Source organism: Panthera onca, chromosome B3 (assembly GCF_046562875.1).
Source record: "Panthera onca isolate mPanOnc1 chromosome B3, mPanOnc1 haplotype 2, whole genome shotgun sequence".
Lineage (NCBI taxonomy): Eukaryota > Metazoa > Chordata > Mammalia > Carnivora > Felidae > Panthera > Panthera onca.
The window spans coordinates 67,475,922-67,492,883 of NC_138344.1; the positions used below are offsets into that span (position 1 = coordinate 67,475,922).

The 16,962-nt window shown below is 42.7% G+C and overlaps 2 long non-coding RNA genes across 2 annotated transcripts in view; both read left to right on the top strand.

Annotated features, from left to right (window-relative positions):
* Nucleotides 1-1,336: 1,336 nt before the first annotated feature.
* On the top strand, nt 1,337-14,679 carry LOC144616553 (uncharacterized). Its single transcript, XR_013555911.2, has 3 exons — nt 1,337-1,848; nt 3,009-3,044; nt 13,307-14,679. It is a non-coding gene; the product is annotated as an uncharacterized LOC144616553 (long non-coding RNA).
* A 674-nt stretch (nt 14,680-15,353) lies between these two features.
* Nucleotides 15,354-16,962, top strand: part of LOC144616681 (uncharacterized) — a 42,997-nt gene continuing 41,388 nt past the window's right edge. The window contains exon 1 of the long non-coding RNA XR_013556241.2: nt 15,354-16,655. This is a non-coding gene — a long non-coding RNA (uncharacterized LOC144616681). The remainder of the gene's footprint in view (nt 16,656-16,962) is intronic.

The following is a 16,962-nucleotide window of genomic DNA, read 5'->3' on the forward strand; positions in this document are numbered from 1 at the left end:
AAGCACCATTCTAAGAGCTAAAGGTAGAGCCATGGACAGGACAAGCAATGTCCCTTCTCTCTTGGAACTTACATTCTAGGCCTAGTTGGGTAGGTGGAGAGTACAAATGAACCAGGTGATTTCAAAAAAGTGCTCAGTGACATATAAGAAGTACTCACCTGTATTTGTTAACTGTATAGATAGATTAATGAGACCTAGGATTCTCTCAAAAGGCCCTCTTTTTTTTTTCCACAAGGCAGTCAAGCCAACTGTCTTCATTGGCAATGCCATTGAAAGCCGTCATTCAAATTCATTCAGCCATTTGGCAAACTGTTCTTAAGTATCTATTCCATGCCAGGCACTATGCTAGGCGCTAGGGATATAAAGACAAAACATATCCCACTCAGTAACCCTTTTCTTGAGGAATCAGCTTCTGTGGACTTTGTTCTTCTACTGATTTGGCCCACTTGCAGATTCAGCCTGAATGTACCTGCTACCAGGAGGACACAGAAGGCTTGGTGTCAAAAGGCTTGCAAGAGCCTGGATGGCCCAGGCTTCCCATGTAGAAGTAAGGAGTGACATTTTCACAAGGCAAGTGGCTCCCTCCTGGAGGTTCCCATTGTTCTCAGAAACTCATGTAAATCTAGTAAAGAAAATGAAAGTTAAGCATTTGGCAGTGTGGCGACCAATTCTCTCCCAAGCATGAGCACACATGGTATTTAATTTATAGAATGGTAACCCAACCACAGAATGTTCTAGAAGTCTCCAATATTCTAGAAGTCTAAAAGCCTAGAAGTTTACCTTCTGTAAAGAGGAGTGGGAAATCATTACAGAGGAAGAGTCTTACTGGCAGCTGCGTCCACACAGCAGAGCAGAGTCCTGTGAACTATAGTGCAAGGTCCCCTAACTACTAACTCTCTCTGGGCCCACAAACATGCATGGACACATACAAATAATTAGGATGGCTTTGGCCATCTTATTATTAATATTTGGCCAGTTCTATAGCATCTTTTCTTCACTAAATTCCATGATGCCTTTGAGAAAAGCCTAATCTTTTCTTGCCAAGATATAAAGCTCTCTTCCAGGTGCCTGTTAATCCTTTTTTATTTTTCCTTTTTTTTTTTTAAAGTGAAGAGAGTTTATTGAGCTAACAGACCCATTTAATTTGTGATTTCAAAATTGTGACCAGAGAAGTTTGAATTTGTGAGTTGTTTAAACGTTTGCAAGGTGGAAAACAGCCCAGATGAGCAGCCAGAAAGCCCGAGAAGGAAACACAGGTGATGAGAAAGGAAAATAATCTTCCCCAAGAGGCGGAGCAGGGAGCAAATGGAAAAATACATTACAGAGCAAGAAAGAACACATTGTGTCCACCAGAAAATTGTTGTCAGTCTCTTCTCAATTTTCGTCCAAAAAACATGCATGAATATGCAACAATAAATGTACGTGCCAAATGGGGTTACAAATGCCATCATTACACACAGCAGGACAACAAGGCTCTCTTTTGAGGTAGGAGACTTGACAGGAAGAAGAAATCTAAACTATGTTCAAATTTAGCAGAGAGCCCTTCTGGAGGAAAGTTGATCCATAAATCCAAGATATAAATAAACAAGCCACCAACTTAGACAATGTTCTTGAAAAACTGACGAGGCAAATCTCTTAAGTTGGAAACATGGCCCCGAATTCCGTTGGGTTTCCCCTGACTTGATGAAGGACTATAATTGCTGCTCTCCCTAACCCGCAGTCCCACCCTGCTTCCACCCATACACAGGCACCCCTCCCAGATATTAATGTGACTTTCTTTTTAGCAGGCTGAGGTATCACACTGACCTCTTTGACTCCATGTCAGTTGTGGATCCTAAGAGTCACCAGGTAGGCTTTTCCAGATATGCTTTGGTTTGATTTCTTACTATGCCTCTACTTTAAGTGGCAGGAAACTTTTTTTTTTTAATTTATATATAAACTTCATAGGCATGAGTGAGAACGGTAATTTGACTAATATAGATTTTATATTGTATAGTACTATTATCAAAGTACTTTGATAACTTTATAGGTTGATTTTAATTTTGTTTTGTTTTAACCACAGAGGAGACCTGATTAAGATTTAAGCTCTTCTTCAGGATGGAAAATTCCATCATGAACCCTAGACTTAGTACTCTGAACAGGAGCCTCAGTCATATTTTTGGATACTTGGTGAAGCAGATGTATTCCTGGATAGATGGTTGAGGCAGGGTACCCTCAGAGCTATTAGGCCATAAGTGACAGCACGTAACTCAAGGGTAAAAGGCTTGTTCTGAAAAATACAACTGACTATTGTCCTAAAGAATGAATCCTGGAGAGAATAAAACAGACCACGAAGGCGAGGGCTCTCTCCTCTTCAGTGCTGAGCACAGTGCCTGGCATGGACGAGTTGTTCTATGAATAATATTTTGAATAAGTGGATGTTCCCTTATCCTCATTGGTATATTCACTAAGTACCTGACAAAACACCAAAACCTGAAATCATACTTCAAATTTGAAAATTCAAATTTTTCAACTTCTCTTACTAATGAGTATTTTGCCACTGTTCCCAATGGATGGCAGAATGAACTGACTAGACTCTTCTATACTCAACTTCTCATCTTTTAAAGCTCAAGGATCCTTCACCTATAAGACCTGTAAGACCTGTACTGGCCTTAACTCGGATAGATCATTTTCTGTTCCACAGCCCATCACAACAAAGATCTGGGAAATTCATAAACCACCTAATTGTCCCCTGAATCACAAAATATCCAATTCAAAGCAGAGTATGGGTCAAGGGACAAAGACAGTTTTCTAATGGTTTGTGCTTCACTATGTTTATTATTATTTTTTTATTTTTTTAGAACGCCTTGTTTGGAATGTGAGTACTGTATTTTTATCCTACCAAGAATAGAAGGTTTTGTGCCTGAAAAGATTTTTTAAATTGATAGAAGCCATGAAAAGGACAAAACCACTGATAGCTTATGTTCACTTATGGTCTTCCTAACCCTCTCTTCTTGGTTTCTTTACAGCTGTTAAGTATGTTTTGCCTGAATGCCACCAAGACAGTGAGTACACCTCTGCCCCTGTGCACTCACCTTGAGGTCAGACTTGATATTTGACTGCATTTTTTAAAAATTTTTTAAAGACAAATTCACATTTCCCAAGCATTAAGGATTAGTTTAGATTTTCTGAAGAATGTTCCAAGAAGACAGAGTCCTGCTGGCAGGTGGCAATATATCCTCTTTGCAACCATCCAGGAGAAGAGATTTTACATTCCTTCAGCAAACTCTGCTAGTGTTGAACAAAAATATCTGCAAAAATGTCAGTTTACTTGGTCTGGGAGGAGATAAGCCATTGCCTCAGATTCCTTCTTTGCATTCCCTTTCTCTTTGTTATCTTGCTCCTGAATTAACTGCTATATTTCTATGCTTAGGAAATATAATAAACTATAGTAGAAAGCACAAAGGGCCAGCGTGGGATTGTAAAATGGCAAGGAACAGAATCCTACTTTATGCTACTTCAGGACGCTCAACTGTCGCACAGCAGAATCACAAGGGGAGCTCTACAAAAATTGCTGGCAATTTTCATTAGTGGGTCTGGGCAGGAGATTCATGCATCTGGAGTTGTAAATCCTGCACGTAAACCTTTCCCTCAGCAGCCTCTGGTCTCTCCTCCTCTCTGCATATGATTTGTTCCTGCCTAACAAAGCTAATTCTTTCGCTGATTCCTACACCATGATGCCAGAGGTCCTGTGGCTTTGGTTTGCCCGAGCACCAGTTCTGGCTCCCACCCTGCAGAACCTTTCAGAACCATCTGTCAGTTCAAATTACAGAGCAAATAGAAGAACCTCAGTTCTTCTTTGTTCAAATATTGGTACCACCACTTCTAGATGTGTGACTTTGACCATGATACTTAGAACTCTAATTTCTTCTGTAAGACAGAGATACGAATTTCTACTTCACTGGGCTGTTGTGAGGATTAAGTGCAAATGTATATATTGCAACTGTCCCAGTGCCTGGCCCCTACCAAGTCGGTCCCCATCCCCCTTCAGGCAAAGGTAAGGCTAAGAGCCCAATTTGCAATTTGTCTCTCACCCTGAGCTGGTGTCACCCCCGCTTTCCACAGGTATCTACAGTGTGGTCAGATGAGTCTTGTTGCCTCTCCCTTTGCTCACATTTTTCAATAGCCATTTTCATAACTCCCTATGACAGAGATAGAAAAGAAAGTTTCTGAAATTCAGAGTGGTTTGGCTTACTTGTGTCAGAGTCTCTGGCTGAGAAGAAAATTAAAACTAAAAGCCAAAATTCAATGTTTGTTGTGGGTGTCGGTGGATTTCATTCATCTGCGCCGTCTTAGTTTGGGCTACTCTAACAAATTACTACAGACTGGGTGGCTGGAACAGCAAACACTTCTCAGTTCTGGAGGCTAGAAGTCAAAGATCAGGTGCCAGCAAATCCAGTATCTGGTGAGAACCTTCGTCCTGGGTTGCAGGTGATTTGTCTTCTTGCTGTTGTGCCCTCATATGGTGGGGAGGAGAGGGAGCAAGCTCTCATGTCTCATCTTAATAAGGTCACTAATGAGTGGCGCCTGGGTGGCTCAGTTGGTTAAGTGTCCAACTTCAGCTCAGGTCATGGTCTCACAGTTTGTAGGTTCCAGCCCCGCGTCGGGGTCTGTGCTGACAGCTCAGAGCCCAGAGCCTGCTCCGGATTCTGTGTCTCCCTTTCTCTGCCCCTCTCCTGCTCACAGTCTGTCTCTCTCTCTCAAAAATAAATAAACATTTAAAAAAATTATTTTAAATAAGGGCACTAATGCCATCCATGATGGTTCCACCTTCAGGACTTAATTACCTCCCTGAAGCCCCACCTCCTAATACAATCACATAGGGGATTAGGATGTTAGCATATGATCTTTGCGGGGGGGGGGGGGGGGGGGATATAACATTCAGTCTGTAACAGTACCATCTGTCACTCCTGTGGCCCTGAAAAATAGAGGCTTTGCACTAAGTCGGCACACAGTAACCACATACTAATTTGTTTTCATTAAAATGCATTCTATATTTTCATTTTTTTAATTTCATAAGTCTTCCGAACATAGGCAGAATTGAACATGGGTAATAAGTCTTAAATCATTGTTCCTCTTTCCCCGCCCCCCCCCCCCCCCCCCCGACTCCTGAAATGTTTCCAGTTTCTTTGTTGGGTAGAATCAGCATTCTCTTAGTTTTTAATAGCTCTGTAAACTCTCAGGCCTACCCACCCTGTTTGGAGTTAGTTGGCCTTGTTGCGTTTTGGTTTCGGTCAGTGGAGAGACCCTACAGGATGTGCCTCTGTGGGATGGGAACTAGGGAGAAAATTCTGACAAGCCGAGTTTTTATCTGACAAGCTTTCTCATATGATGTTAAGCCCTCTCTGCACCTTACCAGGACAGGTGGCGGAGAAGCTTTTTAGATCTTTTTTTTCTTCTAGTAAACCTTGTCCATTTGGAGCAAAAGCTTCCTTTTCTATCTTTTGCCACATTGTTCAAAGCTTAAAGGAAAAAAAAAAGGCATCACAGAGAAAATCTGTTTGCATCCAGAGATGGCTCTTTTGGAAGCCCTGGACTGTAAGAGAGATATCAAGGGGACAGGAGGTCATCTTCCTTTGAGGTCAGACAGGTGTCCCTTTGTCATATTGATAACTTCTGGCTGGGAAGGACATCTGAAAAACATGTTCCAAACATGAAAGTTGAGGCAGCTCTTTACCCTGCCACTTGCCACCCGCGTCTCCACAGGAGTCCCTCCAAACAAACCTCCCGTCACAGGAGAGGCAGGCCCGCTCCTTCAGCCTCACCCTGCTCAGGAGCCTTTGCCAGGAGCACATCCATCCTCCCACGTCTCCCAGCCACTTCTGTGGATGTTTTGAAGTTTATACTTTCGAGATGAGAGAGAAGTCTAACATCTCAGTGACAACATTCAAATGTATTTTGTCCCCTGCAGAAATGAATAAATCATCAGAGCCACTTTGAAATTGGGAACTGAGGCGGAGCTAGACCACATGAACTTTGGAGGCCTCACCAGGAACCCTCAGTGAGGTTCTGAGTGAAGCTTTTGGAGGGCAATTTACGTAGACATGCCATGGTCCTGCCTGTGACCTTGAAAGGGCATAGGTTCACCATTTCCACTAGTCAGAAGGCCCAGGGATGAACCTCTCTGAGAGAAGGAAAAATAATTTATGAAATCCATATTTAAATAATTATGACAGACAATTTTACTGAACATTTGCTCTGTACCAGGTACTATATTAAGTGCTCTTATAAGCATTATCTCATTGAATCCCTCCCACCAATCCTACGATTTCTTCATTTACAGATGGGGCAACAAATACGGTAAAGTAAAATGTGTATGCATATGCGTTGTTTGTAGTGGTCATAGGTCATAGACTAGAAACATCATGACTCTCCATTAATAGAGAAATAATTAAATATGCTGTCTAGTAAGAAAGCAGTTTACAGTATCATACTGATTTCCAAAACTACCTTTTTTAGCCAGAAGGAAAGAAAAAAGGATCAAAAGAAATTTGGATACAATTAAAACTGAACGCATAGTAGGACCTAGGAAGCCCGCTTCCTCTCATGGAAAGCTCTTGACCTGTCTAGACCAGCTTCTTGGTCCTTTCGAAGCTCTATGTTTATGTTTTACTGCACTGACAAGCATAGTACCCTCTTAGAAATGCTGACACAATATCTAGGGAGGTGAACAGGCAGGCTGACAATGTAATTTAGTATCCAAATAGGGACTCTTTTGAGAGTAAAAGGGGGTGCTATGGATAACTGCCCCCGAGCAACAGGCATAACCCAGGAGCATCCTGAGCAGACAGTAGCCTACGCATGGGACACCTATGGAGAGCAAGCCCCAGCCAAGCCCACCAAAGGCTGTGACCTTGAGTCCAGGTTCTGCCCCTCCCTTGGCTCCAGAGCTACAACCGGACCTAACATCCTCTTATTCATCACATTTGCAAGCATTACGTCTCTTTCCCTCTCATCCCCTGACTGACTTCAGGTACCTTAGCCCCAACATACCCTGTGGGGTTAACAGCTTCCACTCATGTCTCCAAGCAGATGAGATCATCCTCCACCGAAAGCAAGTGGACCCACAGATTCTCTCACTCTCCTCTGTGAATCCCTCCGTACTCACCACTGTGCACAGAGACTGACAGCAGGGAGGACAGAGCAGATGCCTGGGACTCCATGAGGAAGGGAGCCCAGCTCACAAACCCCTCAGGGTTGCTTGAGAAGACCAGGCAGTCCAACGCTCCAGGGGACTGAAGAGAAGACAGAAAGAGGCCGAGGAAATCCAGAAAGTAAAATGCCAAACTAAACTCAGTTCCACTCAAATTGTCTCAATCATTTGTCAAGAAGAAAGCACAGGGCCCTGACCCTAGAATAAAGCAAATCTTCATTTCATCTTCTTCAAAATGAAATAAAATGCAGATGGGAGATCCATCCCTTCCTCTCTTTGCTCACCCACCACTGCCCCATATCGCGTTAGTCACTAGAAGCCTCTTATGCCACATAAAACACAGCCCAGGAGAGGCCAGGTCCATTAAACCAGGAACATGTATTTATGTCCACTTCATGGGGTCCTAAGGAATCCTATTTTCATGGTGTACAAAATGTCATTTAAAAATAATTGTGCAAATGATTTCCTAAATCCTCTCTCCCTCACCTTTCAATGGTTATTTCTTGTGCTGTGGGTTCCGTGGCTGAGTTGAAACAAATGCTAAATGTTTTGTCCCAAATAGGGAGACGTGGCAGAAGCCCTTCCTTACTCAGCTGGTGTTACCTGAATCAACACGCAAGTCAAATCCTGTCCGTTGCTTCCTGTGGTCAGCTTCCTGTGGTCAATGCCACACATGACAGCTTTAAACAGGAGGTGGGGGAACATCAGAAGGGCCCCAAGAACTTGGCTGCTCTGCCCCAAGTCCTGTGCTCTGAGTTACATTCCCACTCTAAGGCTGAGAGTGGATGCAGGACAAAGGGATTTGAGGAAAGTCTCATTGCACCCTGGAGTGGGGGACAGAGGAAGTTAAGTGGACAGACAGAGTGACGGGTGCTCTCCTTCCTCAGGCACCAACCTCTGTGCTTTATGAATAATCATTAACACAAATGGCTGAGCTGTCTTCTGTACCTTTAGTCATAGCTGGGTACAGAGGAAGACTCACAGAGACATCTACAGGTCATAGTTGGAACTGGATTAAAATAAAAAATAACATCTTACTTGTCAATATTTTAACGTGTATGATTCCATCAAACACTAAGGTCAATTTATTGGTAGTTAATTGGAGTCAATTCACTAGGAAACAGTTTGTCAATGTGCAAATTTTTCAGTGTGGGAAGAAAAGAAAATTGACATTTGTCGAGCATTTACCGCGTGACAAGCCTGCGTTGGGCAACTCTACATTCAGACACCACTCAATTTCAGATCAAGACTCTAGTCAGCAGTATTAAATCCATTTTACAGACAACTGTGACTCAGAGATGTTAAGTGACTTGCTCAAGTTCCCACAGGGAGGGAGCAGAATGCAAGAGCCAGGATCAAACCTAGATCTATGTGAGGCTACAGCCCACCATCTTCCCACCGTCCCAAAACGGCCAGAAGTTTTCAAATATAACTAACTATATAGAGGGTTATTGACAATCATATTTTGAGGTTGTAATTTACTCACTTTTATTATCAGATGAGTAAAAAGAAAATTGGTATTTGTAAACATCTTTGGTCAACTTTCAACTGCTTCGTAGCAAGGAGAAAAATAACTAAAAGTCCAATCTGGTCTAAACCGTGGCCCAGTGCAACCAGTTAGAGTCCCCTGGTTTAATGCTCCACCTTTCTAGATAAAGGTACTTGCTGATTCCTTCGTCTTCCACCTCACTTCCTGGCTCCTCCCCAAGATGGCACCTGAATACATGAATATACATGGGGCTGGGCTGTCATTCCAAAACTTTGCATCCTCATGGTAGGACGGGTCAGAAGTCCCAAGCACGACATCCCCTAGCTCCCCGGTCTGCAGGACCTTGTCACTGTGCACCTAGTTGCTGTTTCCTAAGGTCTGCTGTTTCTGCTGCTTGTAACTTGTCCTCTGGCTTGTCTTCAAGGTTGGCCAGAGCCCAGCGGTGCCTCCTGGCTACCTAGCGGTCTCATCTTCACTCTTCCTGGGGGTCTTGCTGGAGAACCTGGGGAGCTCTTCCTACAAATCTCATCTGGGCTCCAGACCAGTGCTGCCCTGAACTAAAAGGTAATTTTTCAGGGTGCCTGGGTGGCTCCGTGGGGTAAGCATCTGACTTCGGCTTAGGTCATGATCTCACAGTTTGTGAGTTCGAGGCCCACATAGGACTCTGTGCTGTCAGCTCAGAGCCTGGAACTTACTTTGGATTCTGTGTCTCCCTCTCTCTCTGCCCCTCCCCTGCTTTCTCTCTCTCTCTCTCTCTCTCTCTTTCTCTCTCTCTCTCTTTCTCTCTGTCTCTCTCAAAAATAAGTAAACATCAAAAGAATAAATAAATAAAAAGCAGAGTTTCTCTCCTCTCCCCATCCCACCTCCCAGATTTATACACTAACACACATAGACGCAGACATGCCAGGGACCTCACTGAGCCCTCTGCAAGCTGTCAGCCTTAGTATTCTTCCTGGATACATGGGCACCCCCAGATACCTTCAGGGTATCATGGAATCTGGGTGAGACCTCTGAAGGACTGAATTCAGGCCGTTCCTCAATTTCCCCTTATGTGGGAGTGGAGAGTGACCTTGAAAATGGCAATGTCTGGGTTCAAAGATTACTGGGAGGGTAGACTCAGGATTTTGCCTTGAGAGATTGACAAGTGGCTGGAGGGAGGGCAGGGGCGTGTGCTGTTTCTGTTTATGTACTAGAGTGGCTTTGCTTTTATACTTGAATTCATATCTTTGTCTTAGTGCCAACTAAAATAACCATGTCTTTCTATGAGTCCTATGATAGTGTGCTTACTGCGAGCCAACTGGGCCGACATAAAATAAGCCTTATTGTAGGGCTGGCCGCCCCTCTCGCCACAGCCTTTTCCCTGAGAAGAGGCCAAGGCACCTGCTGTGCCCCTCCCCGGCTCACCCCACCCCCACCCCGCAGCTTCAACACTGGAGGTTGTGTTTTGTGCCTGGCAGGTCTGCGATAGAAAGCTTTGATTGTCTTTGACTGTCCGGTTTAAGCTGCCCGATGTCTGATTTCAAATAGGTAAACCTTTTTCTGAGAAACAAACTGCAAAAATACCAGATATGTAAATGTCCAGTATGAGAAAATGTCTCTTTTCTCAAAATGTCACTTCACATTTTATTAAAGTAACCAGATGCTTCCAAATATATCCAAATTTTCATGACTGCCTTTACTTAAGTATCCAAATAAAAGAGTTCAGGCTATTGTGGAATGGTCAGAAAGGTCCTTCCCAGGGCTTCAAGTTCCATGGTCACCTCTCACTTGAAATGTCTTGTTCCCACTAAGCTCTTGGTGATACCAGCTCAGCATCTCAGTGCTTGAAGCCACTGCCCTGTCCCCTCTGCTCTTAGCCACTTTGCCTCATCCCCCAAAGCTCTACTCACATAAGAATGTTGTACATGCCAGATTTTCTTCATTTGGGGAATTCATTCATTCACAAATATTTATTGAGCCTCTACTATAGACTACACCCTGTTTAGGTTCTGGGGATTCAGTAGCAAACAAAAGAGATAGAAATCTCTGCCTGTGTGAAGCTTATATTCCAGAGGAAACGCTCAGAGAATAGACACAATAAATAGCACACTATAGAGTGTGTGTGGTACTAATAAACACACAGAGAAAATTAAAGTAGAGAAAAGGGAAGCAGAGTGCTGGGGTTGGGGGACGGGGCGGGGCGGGGAGTTGATTTTTCAAATGCATGACCCAAGCAGGCTACAGCAAGGAAAGTTTGCATTGAGTAGAGGAGGTGTTGGAGAAAGCCATGCCCATATATGTGGGGGAAGGATGTCCCAGGCAGAGGGAGCAGCAAGCGCACAACCCCCGAAGGAGGAACAGTCTGAGGCCAGTTTGGCTGCAGTGGGAATAAATGAGGAAAGAGCCAAAATGTGGTCAGAGGGGTTGCAAATGTGTTGTGAAGGCCAGTAGGTCGGTGTGATGGCTGACTTTCACTCACAGTGAGTTGGGAAGCAGTTGCAGGCTTTGGAGTAGAGGAGTGCCAGAACCTGACTGTACTTCAAAAGGATCATCTATCTGGCTTCTGGGGTGGGAGGAGACTGAGAGTGGCAAAGGTAGAAGCTGGATGATGAATTTGGAGGCCATTTCAACTGCACACGTTAGAGCTGGTGACGGGAACCACTGTCCAGCAGTGTGGTGGTAAGGAGTGGACATAGGTTATAGATATATACTGAAGGTCTGCCAACAGGGTTTGCAGATGGATCAAATGCAGATGCAAAAGAATGAGAGGAACCAAGGATGAGACCCAGGTGTTTGTTCTGCACCAGAGGAAAGATGGGCCTGTCATTTGCCGAGACAGGAGGACAGTAGAAATAACACAGCTCAGGAAAGAACGTCAAGTTGAATGTTAGGCATAAGAATTTCACCCCGGCTGTGTCCCTCCAGAGTCTCCGCCTCTGGCCTTGCTGTTGGGCTCCTCTCCCTCCATATTCTTTTTTTTTTTTTTTAGTTTATTTATTTATTTTGAGAGAGTGTGTGCACACAAGTGGAGAAGGGGAAGACCGAGAGAGGGAGAGAGAAAATCCCAAGCAGGCTCGCACCACCAGTGCAGAGCCCAACGTGAGGCTTGAACTCAGGCATCATGAGATCATGACCTGAGCTGAAGTCAGACACTTAACTGACTGAACCACCCAGGAGCCCCCCACTCCATATTTTTTTTCTCTACCCACTCCTTTCAAGGTTCCAACTACATACCTTGAGCTGCTGAACCCTGAAACTCCAAAATTCCTGGTATTTTATATGTGCCAATGAACAACTGAGTTCTTTTTATGTGATGAAAAAACTGAAGAGAGTAAATTCTCAGACAAATCGTAAGAAACATTGGAGTTTTTGTTCAAGCTCACTGCAAGCCAAGCCAAAGGATTCTCTCTTGGGAGAAATATGTATGGAAAAGAAAGAAAAATAGGACTCAAAGGAGGAAGAAGAAGTTACAAGAAAGAAGACACAGAGGAAGGCGAATAAACGAAAGCCTGGTTGAAGATGGCCTGCTCCACACTGTCAACAGGTGGGTGGCCAACCCACTTCCCAGAAGAGGCCCTCAACTCAGTAACACGTGCAGTGTCCAGCATTTGATTAGGAATGCTAATTACTTCCCATAACAGGCCTAAGACCTCTTAAAGTAAGTAAGAACATTTCTGTCCCCAGGCCGTGTTCTCTCTCACTTGTTTTTCTTCTCTTTACTCACAACTAATAAACCCCATCAAGTTTTTGAATTAAAAAAAAAAAACAGGAAATAGGTATTTAGGCAATACCAAAGAGACATGGGCACTACCCCTCGCTACAATGCACTCAGTGACGAGCCTTTCTGTGTGTCTAGCCATCATTTCATTCTTCTAGTACGTTGTGCCCCAATGGAAAGGTTTTCACTGACATATTAGGGTCTGACTTCTATCTACTTACTGTAATGCCATTGCTGCCCCTCCAATCTGCTTTTTTGTGCAAAGGGCTCTACTGCCTGTGGGCTCTAGAATAGCAGTTTGACCAGGCAAGCAATGAGAACACCAACAGCTTAGAGAATCAATCCTGTTGGTGTCGTGTTATTTAAATCTTCTATTAAAGAGAGTGCCTGGGGTACCTGGGTTGCTCAGTCAACTTAAGCATCCGACTTCGGCTCAGTTCATGGGTTCAAGCCCCTCATTGGGCTCTGTACTGACAGCTCAGAGCCTGGAACCTGCTTCAGATTCTGTCTTTCCCTCTCTCTGCCCTCCCCCACTCAGGCACTCTCTCTCTCTCTTTCTCTCTCAAAAATAAATCAACATTAAAAAAAATTTCAAGAGCATTAGTAACATATGCCAAAAGTAGGCAGAGGACGATAAACTTCTGTATACCCATCACCTAGCTTCAATAATTGCCAACTCAGGCTTTTCATATTTCATCTCTCCTCACCCACTTCTCTTCCTCTTGTGTTATTTTGAAGCAAATCCCAGACATATCCTTTGGTCTGCAAACTTTTCACTGTGTATTTCTACACCATAAAGTTGATTCTATATAAACTCATTACCATTGTCACAATTTAAAGATTAGCAATAATCCCTTAATATCATTATATTTCCAGTAAAAGTTCAAATTTTCAACTGCTTCTTGAATGTCATAATTTTATTTTGCAGTGTGTTGGAATCAGGATGCAAATAAGGTCTACATGCTGTGATTGATTGGTAAGTCTTTTAAGTGTTTTTTATAGGTTCCCTTTCTTCTCTCTCTCTCTCTGCCCCTAGTCCCTGCAAGGTGTTTACCGAAGAAACCATTTGGAGTCTTATAGAATTTCTCAAGGTCTGGACATTAACATGCCTTTGTGGTATAGTTTTTCGTGGACTTCTTGGAAATTGGTAGGTAGAGCTAGACACTGCTGGCTTGTTTTTAAATTACATTTGTAGCTTACTTTAGCACTATTTCTGTTATGAAATGTTACTATTTCTCCAAATAAGTTGCACTTGTCCAATTTTCATGTGTTTCAAATGGTACAACATTCTTTTAAGGTAAGAAATAGCTTTATTCCAAAAAGGCTTACCACCTTAAATCAAATTTTAAGGAAAAAAAAATTATTATTTTAGAACAAAAAAAACAATGATAATGTTTTGGCACAAAAGTTATATTCACAGTGAGAATAAAAATTGTCCCAAACCTGGTCTAGGGCAGAACTTTTTTTGCATGATATAATTCACAACCTCCTCTGGGATGTAATTGGTGTTGCTGTTAAAATGCTTGAGCAATTTTCTGATAGACCTAAATAAGATTAAGGATTTCTGGGAAGCCAGGGTTACCCACCCAGCTGACTGGCCAGCCTAATAATCTTTAACCAGACATGATTTTTTCTTGTATCCAGTTTAACAATGATTAACCATTCACTTTTTTTATAGAATCCCTAAAGAGAATATTGAATCGGCACACTTAAAGGTTTCATCCCTTGTGGCCAGCTTGAAACAAAATTTTGGCCCAAACTTATAATCCATTTGTCTAAGAAGGTGTTTTAACAACATTTAGGAAGAAATACTGTAATTTTTTTTACTACGTTGTGTGGGTAAGAAATTTCATTGAAAGGTATTAAGTGTATATACAAGAGTCCTTAAATATATGGAAAATTGGTTTCTTTGAAAGCTGTGGGCACTTTGACTAATGGAGAGAAATTTCTTCTTTGGATAACATAATTCAAACTTAGCTGTTGTCATGCAGTAAAAGATCTTCCTTCAGATTCTTTCTATGAGCAAACTGGTGCCTTGAACATGGGGTCCAAGTGCCCTGAGGAAACAACATCTCTTCATAGGTGGAAACAGGATTAACATCATGATTTAATTATTATACCAAATACATCATGGATAATCTATGGCCTTTAATAAACCTAACAGTTAAAGGCTGAACTGGTAAGAAATGAACTTCATTTCTGCATTTAAAAAATACATTTAATCCAATGGGAAATAAAAATGAATGCTGGGATAAAAATTTAAACTTGATCGTAAATAAATAAAAATTGAATGAAATATAATAAAAGGATAGGTTGTGTATTTTATGTATTGTGTATTAATATATATTTTAGAAAATTATTTTTTACCATGTCTGTACAACAACTTTGTTGACATTATCTGGAAACTGTTTTAGTTACCAAGGAAAGATAAATGAGCCTTTAAATGTACATAATACCATAGAGTGAAACCCATACTCCTATACCTTTTGGGATGCTAGATTGTGCCAAATGGCTCAAGGTGGCTCTAAATTAGGCTCTAAATTAGATCTCAAGGTTTGAGCAGAGCCACCAATGGCGGGTTGGGCCTCACCCTATCCAAGGGTTGACCGGCTAGTAGTTTTCACACAGGATTTATGTTAATAAGCAAAATAGCAGACCAGCCCAGGTAAATTATACTGGCTTATCTGCTTTCATCAGCCCTGAGTCTACACCAAAAGAGAATGAACTCTTGTATTAAGGAAATTGACTTTAAGGGCAGTGGAGAATAATAATAACTATTTCACAGAATTTTTAGAAGGATTAAAAGCAATGATGTATATAATGTACTTAGCACAATGTTCAGTGGAAACAGGAGGTACTTAATATTTATTATTTTTAGTATATTAAATTGTTAATAAGTGTATTAGATTATTATTTAATATACTAAATTAATCATATTTATTAGCTCCTTCTCTCTCCCAAAGTCGAGATTCACATGTACGCAGGGTCAGGGACTGTCAGTGAGGAAAGCATGATATAACCAAAAGAATTATGTCTGAATAGTGCTTTATACACTACAAAATGCTTTAATATGCATTATTACACTTGGACCTCAGCTCACCAGCAACCACCCAAAGTGCTCTGTGGGACAAAAGTAAGTACATGCAGTTTATGGGTCACTGGGAACCTGGTAAAGAAGGATGTTATATTGTAGCCACACTCCGAGAGGAGGTCTGATGTCTGAGGGTCCTGACTCTCAGGTAACACCCCCAGTCCAGGCCTCACCCCACATCTCACAGTCACAAAACTCCAATCTGGGCAAACAAGTGGAGGGATTTCGGGAACAGCAGACTTCCAGCGCTAAAACTGGGAAAGTCTCTAGCAAACCAAGATGGTCAGTCACCCTAAGTCTAAGAGAAATGAACACCAACCCCCACAGGCCAAGAGTGCAAGAAAGGCAGCCATCAGAGCCTAGGAAACGTGCTGCTTAGCACACGCTGTAGGGCACCAAGGTTTCATGGTGTGAGAACCTTGCATGTTGTTTGATCTGGGAACACAGCTTCTCAAAGCTCTCAGCTTCCCAAGTGAAGACAGGAACGGGTTACAAAGCATTTCTCACCAAAGCCCTGTCAGGGGTTCAGTGTTGGTGCCCTTCTCCCTCTATGGTTCAGTCATACTCTCCAAAACTTGTAGGTGTGTCCCCGCCTGCACTGGGTGACCACCCACCTCAGGTTTCCCTTCCCAGAAGCAGATGTCTGTAGGAGGGCCAAGCAGCTTCGCTATAGCAACTTTACAGCTGTGGCAAGAAACTGTCACAATGTAGAGGGCACCATCTCCAAGCCTCTCCTTTAAAAAAGTCTAAAAACTCCCACTTGACACAGAATTAAAGAACTTTAGGGGTGCCTGGTGACTCAGTAGGTTGAGCATCTGACTCAATTTCAGCTCAGGTCATGATCCCAGGGTCACGGGATCAGGCCCCGCCTCAGGCTCCACAATGAACATGCAGCCTACTTAGAAGTCTCTCTCTCTCTCTCTCTCTCTTTCCCTCTGCCCCTCTCCCACCCTCCTCTAAAATTTAAAAAAACAAAAAACAAAAAAACTTTAGGCCCTAAAAAATCATGACATCTTTTGCTTTCAGTTTTGTTCCTCACCCTTGCATTAGTTTCAGAGCCTGATTCTGGAGCTCACAGCACATTGCTCTGCCGATTTTGGATCTGGTGTATAGGAGTTCACTGAATTATCTCCAGAAGAAATGCTGAGTCATAAGGCTGTGCAAGCTCAGAAGAGGCTATATTTAGGTGGGTATCTTGCCATCCAACTCAGCAATGTCTCAGTTCCCATCCAGAGAATCTGTTCCTCTCTCCAAAGATCAAGACTGCTTTTTCAAATTCTCCACGAGTTTGTGTGTGTGTGTGTGTGTGTTTGTATTAAGGTGGGAGAAGAGGGAGAAAATCCTCTATGGCTTCCAACACTTATCAGACATGTCTCGTAAAGAAGGTGAGTCTCTAGTGAAAGAGAGGAGAGGAGTTTGGTTTGTGGTTTGATACCCATCACCGAAAGGAATACAGCTAAAATGGGGCATCAAACAAAACTGCAGTTTTGCCA